The sequence below is a fragment of the Astyanax mexicanus genome, chromosome 18, assembly GCF_023375975.1.
Source record: "Astyanax mexicanus isolate ESR-SI-001 chromosome 18, AstMex3_surface, whole genome shotgun sequence".
Classification (NCBI taxonomy): Eukaryota; Metazoa; Chordata; class Actinopteri; order Characiformes; family Acestrorhamphidae; genus Astyanax; species Astyanax mexicanus.
Genome location: NC_064425.1, coordinates 31,812,501 through 31,828,144, shown reverse-complemented (window position 1 = coordinate 31,828,144; position 15,644 = coordinate 31,812,501). Strand labels below are relative to the sequence as shown.

Here is a 15,644-nt window from a genome sequence, read left to right as displayed (position 1 = left end):
CATTTACTGCTCTTGACAAAAGTAAAGCAGCTCTACGGACTAATACAAAGATCTTGCCTCAAAATAAAAGCTCCTTTTAACTTTCACTACAAAAAGTAACCAAAGAAAAAAAGACAAAAACTCCCTATATGTCTTAATTTTTATCTCTTCATTTTTTTTGTTCAATTTTCTTGCTCTACGTTTCTTACTCAATGGAATGGAAGCTTCAGATTAGGCCCCATAAAAAAAAGCCCAAATAAAAGAAAAATCATATTTACAAAGAATATTCTGAGAAATAAATAAATAAAATCATACACACACATTAAAGTATACTTGGCATACATTTACAGAAAGGCCCTGTGTCCTACAGAAGGTGCCTTTTTAATTTTTTTCACCCCTGCCATCCAAACAGCCTGAGTCCGCGGCACACTTGATCCAGGTAATTAAGACCTTCAGGATCACGTGAACATTCTAGACTCAGGTGTGTTAAATCTGAAATCTTTAGCGTGGTAGAGCCCCAGGAACAGGAGTCAGTCGCCCTGTACCTATGTTAAGAAAATAAAAAATAATGCATTTTTTCTTTATTTATTAGCATGAAGAAACAATATCCTCCTTCAGAAAAATGAAATAACTTTTAAGTGAGTATTTAATCTGTATATGGTTTACTGTAAGTGTTTTATATGAAGAGTAAACACAGTGTAGCCTTGTAAAAATTTGTGACATCATGGACTGAACGGAGTAAAAAATAAAGGACAGATGGAAAAGCTTACAGCACCTGGTATTCCCAGGCGGTCTCCCATCCAAGTACTAACCAGGCCCGACCCTGCTTAGCTTCCGAGATCAGACGAGATCGGGCGTTCTCAGGGTGGTATGGCCGTAAGCGAAAGATCATCTCCCAACAAGCCTATTTATAAGTCACTCACAGACCTGAGTCTTTTCACTGTCATTTACTGCTCTTGACAAAAGTAAAGCAGCTCTACGGACTAATACAAAGATCTTGCCTCAAAATAAAAGCTCCTTTTAACTTTCACTACAAAAAGTAACCAAAGAACAAAAGACAAAAACTCCCTATATGTCTTAATTTTTATCTCTTCATTTTTTTTTGTTCAATTTTCTTGCTCTACGTTTCTTAATCAATGGAATGGAAGCTTCAGATTAGGCCCAATAAAAAAAAGCCCAATTTAAAAAAAAAATCATATTTACAAAGAATATTCTGAGAAATAAATAAATAAAATCATACACACACATTAAAGTATACTTGGCATACATTTACAGAAAGGCCCTGTGTCCTACAGAAGGTGCCTTTTTAATTTTTTTCACCATTGCCATCCAAACAGCCTGAGTCCGCGGCACACTTGATCCAGGTAATTAGGACCTTCAGGATCACGTGAACATTCTAGACTCAGGTGTGTTAAATCTGAAATCTTTAGCGTGGTAGAGCCCCAGGAACAGGAGTCAGTCGCCCTGTACCTATGTTAAGAAAATAAAAAATAATGCATTTTTTCTTTATTTATTAGCATGAAGAAACAATATCCTCCTTCAGAAAAATGAAATAACTTTTAAGTGAGTATTTAATCTGTATATGGTTTACTGTAAGTGTTTTATATGAAGAGTAAACACAGTGTAGCCTTTTAAAAATTTGTGAAATCATGGACTGAACGGATTAAAAAATAAAGGAAAGATGGAAAAGCTTACAGCACCTGGTATTCCCAGGCGGTCTCCCATCCAAGTACTAACCAGGCCCGACCCTGCTTAGCTTCCGAGATCAGACGAGATCGGGCGTTCTCAGGGTGGTATGGCCGTAAGCGAAAGATCAACTCCCAACAAGCCTATTTATAAGTCACTCACAGACCTGAGTCTTTTCACTGTCATTTACTGCTCTTGACAAAAGTAAAGCAGCTCTACGGACTAATACAAAGATCTTGCCTCAAAATAAAAGCTCCTTTTAACTTTCACTACAAAAAGTAACCAAAGAAAAAAAGACAAAAACTGCCTATATGTCTCAATTTTTATCTCTTCATTTTTTTTGTTCAATTTTCTTGCTCTACGTTTCTTACTCAATGGAATGGAAGCTTCAGATTAGGCCCAATAAAAAAAAAGCCCAATTAAAAAAAATCATATTTACAAAGAGTATTCTGAGAAATAAATAAATAAAATCATACACACACATTAAAGTATACTTGGCATACATTTACAGAAAGGCCCTGTGTCCTACAGAAGGTGCCTTTTTAATTTTTTTCACCCCTGCCATCCAAACAGCCTGAGTCCGCGGCACACTTGATCCAGGTAATTAAGACCTTCAGGATCACGTGAACATTCTAGACTCAGGTGTGTTAAATCTGAAATCTTTAGCGTGGTAGAGCCCCAGGAACAGGAGTCAGTCGCCCTGTACCTATGTTAAGAAAATAAAAAATAATGCATTTTTTCTTTATTTATTAGCATGAAGAAACAATATCCTCCTTCAGAAAAATGAAATAACTTTTAAGTGAGTATTTAATCTGTATATGGTTTACTGTAAGTGTTTTATATGAAGAGTAAACACAGTGTAGCCTTGTAAAAATTTGTGACATCATGGACTGAACGGAGTAAAAAATAAAGGAAAGATGGAAAAGCTTACAGCACCTGGTATTCCCAGGCGGTCTCCCATCCAAGTACTAACCAGGCCCGACCCTGCTTAGCCTCCGAGATCAGACGAGATCGGGCGTTCTCAGGGTGGTATGGCCGTAAGCGAAAGATCAACTCCCAACAAGCCTATTTATAAGTCACTCACAGACCTGAGTCTTTTCACTGTCATTTACTGCTCTTGACAAAAGTAAAGCAGCTCTACGGACTAATACAAAGATCTTGCCTCAAAATAAAAGCTCCTTTTAACTTTCACTACAAAAAGTAAACAAAGAAAAAAAGACAAAAACTCCCTATATGTCTTAATTTTTATCTCTTCATTTTTTTTGTTCAATTTTCTTGCTCTACGTTTCTTACTCAATGGAATGGAAGCTTCAGATTAGGCCCAATAAAAAAAAAGCCCAATTAAAAAAAAATCATATTTACAAAGAGTATTCTGAGAAATAAATAAATAAAATCATACACACACATTAAAGTATACTTGGCATACATTTACAGAAAGGCCCTGTGTCCTACAGAAGGTGCCTTTTTAATTTTTTTCACCCCTGCCATCCAAACAGCCTGAGTCCGCGGCACACTTGATCCAGGTAATTAAGACCTTCAGGATCACGTGAACATTCTAGACTCAGGTGTGTTAAATCTGAAATCTTTAGCGTGGTAGAGCCCCAGGAACAGGAGTCAGTCGCCCTGTACCTATGTTAAGAAAATAAAAAATAATGCATTTTTTCTTTATATATTAGCATGAAGAAACAATATCCTCCTTCAGAAAAATGAAATAACTTTTAAGTGAGTATTTAATCTGTATATGGTTTACTGTAAGTGTTTTATATGAAGAGTAAACACAGTGTAGCCTTGTAAAAATTTGTGACATCATGGACTGAACGGAGTAAAAAATAAAGGAAAGATGGAAAAGCTTACAGCACCTGGTATTCCCAGGCGGTCTCCCATCCAAGTACTAACCAGGCCCGACCCTGCTTAGCTTCCGAGATCAGACAAGATCGGGCGTTCTCAGGGTGGTATGGCCGTAAGCGAAAGATCAACTCCCAACAAGCCTATTTATAAGTCACTCACAGACCTGAGTCTTTTCACTGTCATTTACTGCTCTTGACAAAAGTAAAGCAGCTCTACGGACTAATACAAAGATCTTGCCTCAAAATAAAAGCTCCTTTTAACTTTCACTACAAAAAGTAACCAAAGAAAAAAAGACAAAAACTCCCTATATGTCTTAATTTTTATCTCTTCATTTTTTTGTTCAATTTTCTTGCTCTACGTTTCTTAATCAATGGAATGGAAGCTTCAGATTAGGCCCAATAAAAAAAAAGCCCAATTTAAAAAAAAATCATATTTACAAAGAATATTCTGAGAAATAAATAAATAAAATCATACACACACATTAAAGTATACTTGGCATACATTTACAGAAAGGCCCTGTGTCCTACAGAAGGTGCCTTTTTAATTTTTTTCACCCCTGCCATCCAAACAGCCTGAGTCCGCGGCACACTTGATCCAGGTAATTAAGACCTTCAGGATCACGTGAACATTCTAGACTCAGGTGTGTTAAATCTGAAATCTTTAGCGTGGTAGAGCCCCAGGAACAGGAGTCAGTCGCCCTGTACCTATGTTAAGAAAATAAAAAATAATGCATTTTTTCTTTATTTATTAGCATGAAGAAACAATATCCTCCTTCAGAAAAATGAAATAACTTTTAAGTGAGTATTTAATCTGTATATGGTTTACTGTAAGTGTTTTATATGAAGAGTAAACACAGTGTAGCCTTTTAAAAATTTGTGACATCATGGACTGAACGGAGTAAAAAATAAAGGAAAGATGGAAAAGCTTACAGCACCTGGTATTCCCAGGCGGTCTCCCATCCAAGTACTAACCAGGCCCGACCCTGCTTAGCTTCCGAGATCAGACGAGATCGGGCGTTCTCAGGGTGGTATGGCCGTAAGCGAAAGATCAACTCCCAACAAGCCTATTTATAAGTCACTCACAGACCTGAGTCTTTTCACTGTCATTTACTGCTCTTGACAAAAGTAAAGCAGCTCTACGGACTAATACAAAGATCTTGCCTCAAAATAAAAGCTCCTTTTAACTTTCACTACAAAAAGTAACCAAAGAAAAAAAGACAAAAACTGCCTATATGTCTTAATTTTTATCTCTTCATTTTTTTTGTTCAATTTTCTTGCTCTACGTTTCTTACTCAATGGAATGGAAGCTTCAGATTAGGCCCAATAAAAAAAAAGCCCAATTAAAAAAAATCATATTTACAAAGAGTATTCTGAGAAATAAATAAATAAAATCATACACACACATTAAAGTATACTTGGCATACATTTACAGAAAGGCCCTGTGTCCTACAGAAGGTGCCTTTTTAATTTTTTTCACCCCTGCCATCCAGAGTCCGCGGCACACTTGATCCAGGTAATTAAGACCTTCAGGATCACGTGAACATTCTAGACTCAGGTGTGTTAAATCTGAAATCTTTAGCGTGGTAGAGCCCCAGGAACAGGAGTCAGTCGCCCTGTACCTATGTTAAGAAAATAAAAAATAATGCATTTTTTCTTTATTTATTAGCATGAAGAAACAATATCCTACTTCAGAAAAATGAAATAACTTTTAAGTGAGTATTTAATCTGTATATGGTTTACTGTAAGTGTTTTATATGAAGAGTAAACACAGTGTAGCCTTGTAAAAATTTGTGACATCATGGACTGAACGGAGTAAAAAATAAAGGAAAGATGGAAAAGCTTACAGCACCTGGTATTCCCAGGCGGTCTCCCATCCAAGTACTAACCAGGCCCGACCCTGCTTAGCTTCCGAGATCAGACGAGATCGGGCGTTCTCAGGGTGGTATGGCCGTAAGCGAAAGATCAACTCCCAACAAGCCTATTTATAAGTCACTCACAGACCTGAGTCTTTTCACTGTCATTTACTGCTCTTGACAAAAGTAAAGCAGCTCTACGGACTAATACAAAGATCTTGCCTCAAAATAAAAGCTCCTTTTAACTTTCACTACAAAAAGTAACCAAAGAAAAAAAGACAAAAACTGCCTATATGTCTTAATTTTTATCTCTTCATTTTTTTTGTTCAATTTTCTTGCTCTACGTTTCTTACTCAATGGAATGGAAGCTTCAGATTAGGCCCAATAAAAAAAAGCCCAATTAAAAAAAATCATATTTACAAAGAGTATTCTGAGAAATAAATAAATAAAATCATACACACACATTAAAGTATACTTGGCATACATTTACAGAAAGGCCCTGTGTCCTACAGAAGGTGCCTTTTTAATTTTTTTCACCCCTGCCATCCAAACAGCCTGAGTCCGCGGCACACTTGATCCAGGTAATTAGGACCTTCAGGATCACGTGAACATTCTAGACTCAGGTGTGTTAAATCTGAAATCTTTAGCGTGGTAGAGCCCCAGGAACAGGAGTCAGTCGCCCTGTACCTATGTTAAGAAAATAAAAAATAATGCATTTTTTCTTTATTTATTAGCATGAAGAAACAATATCCTCCTTCAGAAAAATGAAAGAACTTTTAAGTGAGTATTTAATCTGTATATGGTTTACTGTAAGTGTTTTATATGAAGAGTAAACACAGTGTAGCCTTTTAAAAATTTGTGAAATCATGGACTGAACGGAGTAAAAAATAAAGGAAAGATGGAAAAGCTTACAGCACCTGGTATTCCCAGGCGGTCTCCCATCCAAGTACTAACCAGGCCCGACCCTGCTTAGCTTCCGAGATCAGACGAGATCGGGCGTTCTCAGGGTGGTATGGCCGTAAGCGAAAGATCAACTCCCAACAAGCCTATTTATAAGTCACTCACAGACCTGAGTCTTTTCACTGTCATTTACTGCTCTTGACAAAAGTAAAGCAGCTCTACGGACTAATACAAAGATCTTGCCTCAAAATAAAAGCTCCTTTTAACTTTCACTACAAAAAGTAACCAAAGAAAAAAAGACAAAAACTGCCTATATGTCTTAATTTTTATCTCTTCATTTTTTTTGTTCAATTTTCTTGCTCTACGTTTCTTACTCAATGGAATGGAAGCTTCAGATTAGGCCCAATAAAAAAAAAGCCCAATTAAAAAAAATCATATTTACAAAGAGTATTCTGAGAAATAAATAAATAAAATCATACACACACATTAAAGTATACTTGGCATACATTTACAGAAAGGCCCTGTGTCCTACAGAAGGTGCCTTTTTAATTTTTTTCACCCCTGCCATCCAAACAGCCTGAGTCCGCGGCACACTTGATCCAGGTAATTAAGACCTTCAGGATCACGTGAACATTCTAGACTCAGGTGTGTTAAATCTGAAATCTTTAGCGTGGTAGAGCCCCAGGAACAGGAGTCAGTCGCCCTGTACCTATGTTAAGAAAATAAAAAATAATGCATTTTTTCTTTATTTATTAGCATGAAGAAACAATATCCTCCTTCAGAAAAATGAAATAACTTTTAAGTGAGTATTTAATCTGTATATGGTTTACTGTAAGTGTTTTATATGAAGAGTAAACACAGTGTAGCCTTGTAAAAATTTGTGACATCATGGACTGAACGGAGTAAAAAATAAAGGAAAGATGGAAAAGCTTACAGCACCTGGTATTCCCAGGCGGTCTCCCATCCAAGTACTAACCAGGCCCGACCCTGCTTAGCTTCCGAGATCAGACGAGATCGGGCGTTCTCAGGGTGGTATGGCCGTAAGCGAAAGATCAACTCCCAACAAGCCTATTTATAAGTCACTCACAGACCTGAGTCTTTTCACTGTCATTTACTGCTCTTGACAAAAGTAAAGCAGCTCTACGGACTAATACAAAGATCTTGCCTCAAAATAAAAGCTCCTTTTAACTTTCACTACAAAACGTAAACAAAGAAAAAAAGACAAAAACTCCCTATATGTCTTAATTTTTATCTCTTCATTTTTTTTGTTCAATTTTCTTGCTCTACGTTTCTTACTCAATGGAATGGAAGCTTCAGATTAGGCCCAATAAAAAAAAAGCCCAATTAAAAAAAAATCATATTTACAAAGAGTATTCTGAGAAATAAATAAATAAAATCATACACACACATTAAAGTATACTTGGCATACATTTACAGAAAGGCCCTGTGTCCTACAGAAGGTGCCTTTTTAATTTTTTTCACCCCTGCCATCCAAACAGCCTGAGTCCGCGGCACACTTGATCCAGGTAATTAAGACCTTCAGGATCACGTGAACATTCTAGACTCAGGTGTGTTAAATCTGAAATCTTTAGCGTGGTAGAGCCCCAGGAACAGGAGTCAGTCGCCCTGTACCTATGTTAAGAAAATAAAAAATAATGCATTTTTTCTTTATTTATTAGCATGAAGAAACAATATCCTCCTTCAGAAAAATGAAATAACTTTTAAGTGAGTATTTAATCTGTATATGGTTTACTGTAAGTGTTTTATATGAAGAGTAAACACAGTGTAGCCTTTTAAAAATTTGTGAAATCATGGACTGAACGGAGTAAAAAATAAAGGAAAGATGGAAAAGCTTACAGCACCTGGTATTCCCAGGCGGTCTCCCATCCAAGTACTAACCAGGCCCGACCCTGCTTAGCTTCCGAGATCAGACGAGATCGGGCGTTCTCAGGGTGGTATGGCCGTAAGCGAAAGATCAACTCCCAACAAGCCTATTTATAAGTCACTCACAGACCTGAGTCTTTTCACTGTCATTTACTGCTCTTGACAAAAGTAAAGCAGCTCTACGGACTAATACAAAGATCTTGCCTCAAAATAAAAGCTCCTTTTAACTTTCACTACAAAAAGTAACCAAAGAAAAAAAGACAAAAACTGCCTATATGTCTTAATTTTTATCTCTTCATTTTTTTGTTCAATTTTCTTGCTCTACGTTTCTTAATCAATGGAATGGAAGCTTCAGATTAGGCCCAATAAAAAAAAAGCCCAATTTAAAAAAAAATCATATTTACAAAGAATATTCTGAGAAATAAATAAATAAAATCATACACACACATTAAAGTATACTTGGCATACATTTACAGAAAGGCCCTGTGTCCTACAGAAGGTGCCTTTTTAATTTTTTTCACCCCTGCCATCCAAACAGCCTGAGTCCGCGGCACACTTGATCCAGGTAATTAAGACCTTCAGGATCACGTGAACATTCTAGACTCAGGTGTGTTAAATCTGAAATCTTTAGCGTGGTAGAGCCCCAGGAACAGGAGTCAGTCGCCCTGTACCTATGTTAAGAAAATAAAAAATAATGCATTTTTTCTTTATTTATTAGCATGAAGAAACAATATCCTACTTCAGAAAAATGAAATAACTTTTAAGTGAGTATTTAATCTGTATATGGTTTACTGTAAGTGTTTTATATGAAGAGTAAACACAGTGTAGCCTTGTAAAAATTTGTGACATCATGGACTGAACGGAGTAAAAAATAAAGGAAAGATGGAAAAGCTTACAGCACCTGGTATTCCCAGGCGGTCTCCCATCCAAGTACTAACCAGGCCCGACCCTGCTTAGCTTCCGAGATCAGACGAGATCGGGCGTTCTCAGGGTGGTATGGCCGTAAGCGAAAGATCAACTCCCAACAAGCCTATTTATAAGTCACTCACAGACCTGAGTCTTTTCACTGTCATTTACTGCTCTTGACAAAAGTAAAGCAGCTCTACGGACTAATACAAAGATCTTGCCTCAAAATAAAAGCTCCTTTTAACTTTCACTACAAAAAGTAACCAAAGAAAAAAAGACAAAAACTGCCTATATGTCTTAATTTTTATCTCTTCATTTTTTTTGTTCAATTTTCTTGCTCTACGTTTCTTACTCAATGGAATGGAAGCTTCAGATTAGGCCCAATAAAAAAAAGCCCAATTAAAAAAAATCATATTTACAAAGAGTATTCTGAGAAATAAATAAATAAAATCATACACACACATTAAAGTATACTTGGCATACATTTACAGAAAGGCCCTGTGTCCTACAGAAGGTGCCTTTTTAATTTTTTTCACCCCTGCCATCCAAACAGCCTGAGTCCGCGGCACACTTGATCCAGGTAATTAGGACCTTCAGGATCACGTGAACATTCTAGACTCAGGTGTGTTAAATCTGAAATCTTTAGCGTGGTAGAGCCCCAGGAACAGGAGTCAGTCGCCCTGTACCTATGTTAAGAAAATAAAAAATAATGCATTTTTTCTTTATTTATTAGCATGAAGAAACAATATCCTCCTTCAGAAAAATGAAAGAACTTTTAAGTGAGTATTTAATCTGTATATGGTTTACTGTAAGTGTTTTATATGAAGAGTAAACACAGTGTAGCCTTTTAAAAATTTGTGAAATCATGGACTGAACGGAGTAAAAAATAAAGGAAAGATGGAAAAGCTTACAGCACCTGGTATTCCCAGGCGGTCTCCCATCCAAGTACTAACCAGGCCCGACCCTGCTTAGCTTCCGAGATCAGACGAGATCGGGCGTTCTCAGGGTGGTATGGCCGTAAGCGAAAGATCAACTCCCAACAAGCCTATTTATAAGTCACTCACAGACCTGAGTCTTTTCACTGTCATTTACTGCTCTTGACAAAAGTAAAGCAGCTCTACGGACTAATACAAAGATCTTGCCTCAAAATAAAAGCTCCTTTTAACTTTCACTACAAAAAGTAACCAAAGAAAAAAAGACAAAAACTGCCTATATGTCTTAATTTTTATCTCTTCATTTTTTTTGTTCAATTTTCTTGCTCTACGTTTCTTACTCAATGGAATGGAAGCTTCAGATTAGGCCCAATAAAAAAAAGCCCAATTAAAAAAAATCATATTTACAAAGAGTATTCTGAGAAATAAATAAATAAAATCATACACACACATTAAAGTATACTTGGCATACATTTACAGAAAGGCCCTGTGTCCTACAGAAGGTGCCTTTTTAATTTTTTTCACCCCTGCCATCCAAACAGCCTGAGTCCGCGGCACACTTGATCCAGGTAATTAAGACCTTCAGGATCACGTGAACATTCTAGACTCAGGTGTGTTAAATCTGAAATCTTTAGCGTGGTAGAGCCCCAGGAACAGGAGTCAGTCGCCCTGTACCTATGTTAAGAAAATAAAAAATAATGCATTTTTTCTTTATTTATTAGCATGAAGAAACAATATCCTCCTTCAGAAAAATGAAATAACTTTTAAGTGAGTATTTAATCTGTATATGGTTTACTGTAAGTGTTTTATATGAAGAGTAAACACAGTGTAGCCTTGTAAAAATTTGTGACATCATGGACTGAACGGAGTAAAAAATAAAGGAAAGATGGAAAAGCTTACAGCACCTGGTATTCCCAGGCGGTCTCCCATCCAAGTACTAACCAGGCCCGACCCTGCTTAGCTTCCGAGATCAGACGAGATCGGGCGTTCTCAGGGTGGTATGGCCGTAAGCGAAAGATCAACTCCCAACAAGCCTATTTATAAGTCACTCACAGACCTGAGTCTTTTCACTGTCATTTACTGCTCTTGACAAAAGTAAAGCAGCTCTACGGACTAATACAAAGATCTTGCCTCAAAATAAAAGCTCCTTTTAACTTTCACTACAAAACGTAAACAAAGAAAAAAAGACAAAAACTCCCTATATGTCTTAATTTTTATCTCTTCATTTTTTTTGTTCAATTTTCTTGCTCTACGTTTCTTACTCAATGGAATGGAAGCTTCAGATTAGGCCCAATAAAAAAAAAAGCCCAATTAAAAAAAAATCATATTTACAAAGAGTATTCTGAGAAATAAATAAATAAAATCATACACACACATTAAAGTATACTTGGCATACATTTACAGAAAGGCCCTGTGTCCTACAGAAGGTGCCTTTTTAATTTTTTTCACCCCTGCCATCCAAACAGCCTGAGTCCGCGGCACACTTGATCCAGGTAATTAAGACCTTCAGGATCACGTGAACATTCTAGACTCAGGTGTGTTAAATCTGAAATCTTTAGCGTGGTAGAGCCCCAGGAACAGGAGTCAGTCGCCCTGTACCTATGTTAAGAAAATAAAAAATAATGCATTTTTTCTTTATTTATTAGCATGAAGAAACAATATCCTCCTTCAGAAAAATGAAATAACTTTTAAGTGAGTATTTAATCTGTATATGGTTTACTGTAAGTGTTTTATATGAAGAGTAAACACAGTGTAGCCTTGTAAAAATTTGTGACATCATGGACTGAACGGAGTAAAAAATAAAGGACAGATGGAAAAGCTTACAGCACCTGGTATTCCCAGGCGGTCTCCCATCCAAGTACTAACCAGACCCGACCCTGCTTAGCTTCCGAGATCAGACGAGATCGGGCGTTCTCAGGGTGGTATGGCCGTAAGCGAAAGATCAACTCCCAACAAGCCTATTTATAAGTCACTCACAGACCTGAGTCTTTTCACTGTCATTTACTGCTCTTGACAAAAGTAAAGCAGCTCTACGGACTAATACAAAGATCTTGCCTCAAAATAAAAGCTCCTTTTAACTTTCACTACAAAAAGTAACCAAAGAAAAAAAGACAAAAACTCCCTATATGTCTTAATTTTTATCTCTTCATTTTTTTTTGTTCAATTTTCTTGCTCTAAGTTTCTTACTCAATGGAATGGAAGCTTCAGATTAGGCCCAATAAAAAAAAAAGCCCAATTAAAAAAAAATCATATTTACAAAGAGTATTCTGAGAAATAAATAAATAAAATCATACACACACATTAAAGTATACTTGGCATACATTTACAGAAAGGCCCTGTGTCCTACAGAAGGTGCCTTTTTAATTTTTTTCACCCCTGCCATCCAAACAGCCTGAGTCCGCGGCACACTTGATCCAGGTAATTAAGACCTTCAGGATCACGTGAACATTCTAGACTCAGGTGTGTTAAATCTGAAATCTTTAGCGTGGTAGAGCCCCAGGAACAGGAGTCAGTCGCCCTGTACCTATGTTAAGAAAATAAAAAATAATGCATTTTTTCTTCATTTATTAGCATGAAGAAACAATATCCTCCTTCAGAAAAATGAAATAACTTTTAAGTGAGTATTTAATCTGTATATGGTTTACTGTAAGTGTTTTATATGAAGAGTAAACACAGTGTAGCCTTGTAAAAAATTGTGACATCATGGACTGAACGGAGTAAAAAATAAAGGAGAGATGGAAAAGCTTACAGCACCTGGTATTCCCAGGCGGTCTCCCATCCAAGTACTAACCAGGCCCGACCCTGCTTAGCTTCCGAGATCAGACGAGATCGGGCGTTCTCAGGGTGGTATGGCCGTAAGCGATAGATCAACTCCCAACAAGCCTATTTATAAGTCACTCACAGACCTGAGTCTTTTCACTGTCATTTACTGCTCTTGACAAAAGTAAAGCAGCTCTACGGACTAATACAAAGATCTTGCCTCAAAATAAAAGCTCCTTTTAACTTTCACTACAAAAGTAACCAAAGAAAAAAAGACAAAAACTCCCTATATGTCTTAATTTTTATCTCTTCATTTTTTTTGTTCAATTTTCTTGCTCTACGTTTCTTAATCAATGGAATGGAAGCTTCAGATTAGGCCCAATAAAAAAAAAGCCCAATTTAAAAAAAAATCATATTTACAAAGAATATTCTGAGAAATAAATAAATAAAATCATACACACACATTAAAGTATACTTGGCATACATTTACAGAAAGGCCCTGTGTCCTACAGAAGGTGCCTTTTTAATTTTTTTCACCCCTGCCATCCAAACAGCCTGAGTCCGCGGCACACTTGATCCAGGTAATTAAGACCTTCAGGATCACGTGAACATTCTAGACTCAGGTGTGTTAAATCTGAAATCTTTAGCGTGGTAGAGCCCCAGGAACAGGAGTCAGTCGCCCTGTACCTATGTTAAGAAAATAAAAAATAATGCATTTTTTCTTTATTTATTAGCATGAAGAAACAATATCCTCCTTCAGAAAAATGAAATAACTTTTAAGTGAGTATTTAATCTTTATATGGTTTACTGTAAGTGTTTTATATGAAGAGTAAACACAGTGTAGCCTTGTAAAAATTTGTGACATCATGGACTGAACGGAGTAAAAAATAAAGGACAGATGGAAAAGCTTACAGCACCTGGTATTCCCAGGCGGTCTCCCATCCAAGTACTAACCAGACCCGACCCTGCTTAGCTTCCGAGATCAGACGAGATCGGGCGTTCTCAGGGTGGTATGGCCGTAAGCGAAAGATCAACTCCCAACAAGCCTATTTATAAGTCACTCACAGACCTGAGTCTTTTCACTGTCATTTACTGCTCTTGACAAAAGTAAAGCAGCTCTACGGACTAATACAAAGATCTTGCCTCAAAATAAAAGCTCCTTTTAACTTTCACTACAAAAAGTAACCAAAGAAAAAAAGACAAAAACTCCCTATATGTCTTAATTTTTATCTCTTCATTTTTTTTTGTTCAATTTTCTTGCTCTAAGTTTCTTACTCAATGGAATGGAAGCTTCAGATTAGGCCCAATAAAAAAAAAAGCCCAATTAAAAAAAAATCATATTTACAAAGAGTATTCTGAGAAATAAATAAATAAAATCATACACACACATTAAAGTATACTTGGCATACATTTACAGAAAGGCCCTGTGTCCTACAGAAGGTGCCTTTTTAATTTTTTTCACCCCTGCCATCCAAACAGCCTGAGTCCGCGGCACACTTGATCCAGGTAATTAAGACCTTCAGGATCACGTGAACATTCTAGACTCAGGTGTGTTAAATCTGAAATCTTTAGCGTGGTAGAGCCCCAGGAACAGGAGTCAGTCGCCCTGTACCTATGTTAAGAAAATAAAAAATAATGCATTTTTTCTTCATTTATTAGCATGAAGAAACAATATCCTCCTTCAGAAAAATGAAATAACTTTTAAGTGAGTATTTAATCTGTATATGGTTTACTGTAAGTGTTTTATATGAAGAGTAAACACAGTGTAGCCTTGTAAAAAATTGTGACATCATGGACTGAACGGAGTAAAAAATAAAGGAGAGATGGAAAAGCTTACAGCACCTGGTATTCCCAGGCGGTCTCCCATCCAAGTACTAACCAGGCCCGACCCTGCTTAGCTTCCGAGATCAGACGAGATCGGGCGTTCTCAGGGTGGTATGGCCGTAAGCGATAGATCAACTCCCAACAAGCCTATTTATAAGTCACTCACAGACCTGAGTCTTTTCACTGTCATTTACTGCTCTTGACAAAAGTAAAGCAGCTCTACGGACTAATACAAAGATCTTGCCTCAAAATAAAAGCTCCTTTTAACTTTCACTACAAAAGTAACCAAAGAAAAAAAGACAAAAACTCCCTATATGTCTTAATTTTTATCTCTTCATTTTTTTTGTTCAATTTTCTTGCTCTACGTTTCTTACTCAATGGAATGGAAGCTTCAGATTAGGCCCAATAAAAAAAAAGCCCAATTAAAAAAAAATCATATTTACAAAGAATATTCTGAGAAATAAATAAATAAAATCATACACACACATTAAAGTATACTTGGCATACATTTACAGAAAGGCCCTGTGTCCTACAGAAGGTGCCTTTTTAATTTTTTTCACCCCTGCCATCCAAACAGCCTGAGTCCGCGGCACACTTGATCCAGGTAATTAAGACCTTCAGGATCACGTGAACATTCTAGACTCAGGTGTGTTAAATCTGAGATCTTTAGCGTGGTAGAGCCCCAGGAACAGGAGTCAGTCGCCCTGTACCTATGTTAAGAAAATAAAAAATAATGCATTTTTTCTTCATTTATTAGCATGAAGAAACAATATCCTCCTTCAGAAAAATGAAATAACTTTTAAGTGAGTATTTAATCTGTATATGGTTTACTGTAAGTGTTTTATATGAAGAGTAAACACAGTGTAGCCTTGTAAAAATTTGTGACATCATGGACTGGACGGAGTAAAAAATAAAGGAAAGATGGAAAAGCTTACAGCACCTGGTATTCCCAGGCGGTCTCCCATCCAAGTACTAACCAGGCCCGACCCTGCTTAGCTTCCGAGATCAGACGAGATCGGGCGTTCTCAGGGTGGTATGGCCGTAAGCGAAAGATCAACTCCCAACAAGCCTAT

The 15,644-nt window shown here is 36.9% G+C and overlaps 17 non-coding genes across 17 annotated transcripts; all 17 read right to left on the bottom strand.

Moving 5' to 3' along the window:
* Positions 1-742: 742 nt before the first annotated feature.
* Positions 743-861, bottom strand: LOC125782779 (5S ribosomal RNA). Its single transcript, XR_007425517.1, has one exon. It is a non-coding gene; the product is annotated as a 5S ribosomal RNA (ribosomal RNA).
* An 806-nt stretch (positions 862-1,667) lies between these two features.
* Positions 1,668-1,786, bottom strand: LOC125782778 (5S ribosomal RNA). Its single transcript, XR_007425516.1, has one exon. It is a non-coding gene; the product is annotated as a 5S ribosomal RNA (ribosomal RNA).
* Positions 1,787-2,589: 803 nt separating this feature from the next.
* LOC125783098 (5S ribosomal RNA) lies at positions 2,590-2,708 on the bottom strand. The gene has a single exon (XR_007425832.1). It is a non-coding gene; the product is annotated as a 5S ribosomal RNA (ribosomal RNA).
* Positions 2,709-3,512: 804 nt separating this feature from the next.
* On the bottom strand, positions 3,513-3,631 carry LOC125783103 (5S ribosomal RNA). The gene has a single exon (XR_007425837.1). It is a non-coding gene; the product is annotated as a 5S ribosomal RNA (ribosomal RNA).
* Positions 3,632-4,435: 804 nt separating this feature from the next.
* LOC125782777 (5S ribosomal RNA) lies at positions 4,436-4,554 on the bottom strand. Its single transcript, XR_007425515.1, has one exon. It is a non-coding gene; the product is annotated as a 5S ribosomal RNA (ribosomal RNA).
* A 795-nt stretch (positions 4,555-5,349) lies between these two features.
* Positions 5,350-5,468, bottom strand: LOC125782776 (5S ribosomal RNA). Its single transcript, XR_007425514.1, has one exon. It is a non-coding gene; the product is annotated as a 5S ribosomal RNA (ribosomal RNA).
* Positions 5,469-6,270: 802 nt separating this feature from the next.
* LOC125782775 (5S ribosomal RNA) lies at positions 6,271-6,389 on the bottom strand. The gene has a single exon (XR_007425513.1). It is a non-coding gene; the product is annotated as a 5S ribosomal RNA (ribosomal RNA).
* An 803-nt stretch (positions 6,390-7,192) lies between these two features.
* On the bottom strand, positions 7,193-7,311 carry LOC125782774 (5S ribosomal RNA). The gene has a single exon (XR_007425512.1). It is a non-coding gene; the product is annotated as a 5S ribosomal RNA (ribosomal RNA).
* Positions 7,312-8,115: 804 nt separating this feature from the next.
* LOC125782773 (5S ribosomal RNA) lies at positions 8,116-8,234 on the bottom strand. The gene has a single exon (XR_007425511.1). It is a non-coding gene; the product is annotated as a 5S ribosomal RNA (ribosomal RNA).
* Positions 8,235-9,038: 804 nt separating this feature from the next.
* Positions 9,039-9,157, bottom strand: LOC125782772 (5S ribosomal RNA). Its single transcript, XR_007425510.1, has one exon. It is a non-coding gene; the product is annotated as a 5S ribosomal RNA (ribosomal RNA).
* An 802-nt stretch (positions 9,158-9,959) lies between these two features.
* LOC125782771 (5S ribosomal RNA) lies at positions 9,960-10,078 on the bottom strand. The gene has a single exon (XR_007425509.1). It is a non-coding gene; the product is annotated as a 5S ribosomal RNA (ribosomal RNA).
* An 802-nt stretch (positions 10,079-10,880) lies between these two features.
* LOC125782769 (5S ribosomal RNA) lies at positions 10,881-10,999 on the bottom strand. The gene has a single exon (XR_007425507.1). It is a non-coding gene; the product is annotated as a 5S ribosomal RNA (ribosomal RNA).
* Positions 11,000-11,804: 805 nt separating this feature from the next.
* On the bottom strand, positions 11,805-11,923 carry LOC125783059 (5S ribosomal RNA). Its single transcript, XR_007425795.1, has one exon. It is a non-coding gene; the product is annotated as a 5S ribosomal RNA (ribosomal RNA).
* An 806-nt stretch (positions 11,924-12,729) lies between these two features.
* Positions 12,730-12,848, bottom strand: LOC125782768 (5S ribosomal RNA). Its single transcript, XR_007425506.1, has one exon. It is a non-coding gene; the product is annotated as a 5S ribosomal RNA (ribosomal RNA).
* Positions 12,849-13,652: 804 nt separating this feature from the next.
* On the bottom strand, positions 13,653-13,771 carry LOC125783058 (5S ribosomal RNA). Its single transcript, XR_007425794.1, has one exon. It is a non-coding gene; the product is annotated as a 5S ribosomal RNA (ribosomal RNA).
* Positions 13,772-14,577: 806 nt separating this feature from the next.
* Positions 14,578-14,696, bottom strand: LOC125782767 (5S ribosomal RNA). Its single transcript, XR_007425505.1, has one exon. It is a non-coding gene; the product is annotated as a 5S ribosomal RNA (ribosomal RNA).
* Positions 14,697-15,499: 803 nt separating this feature from the next.
* LOC125782766 (5S ribosomal RNA) lies at positions 15,500-15,618 on the bottom strand. Its single transcript, XR_007425504.1, has one exon. It is a non-coding gene; the product is annotated as a 5S ribosomal RNA (ribosomal RNA).
* Positions 15,619-15,644: the final 26 nt, after the last annotated feature.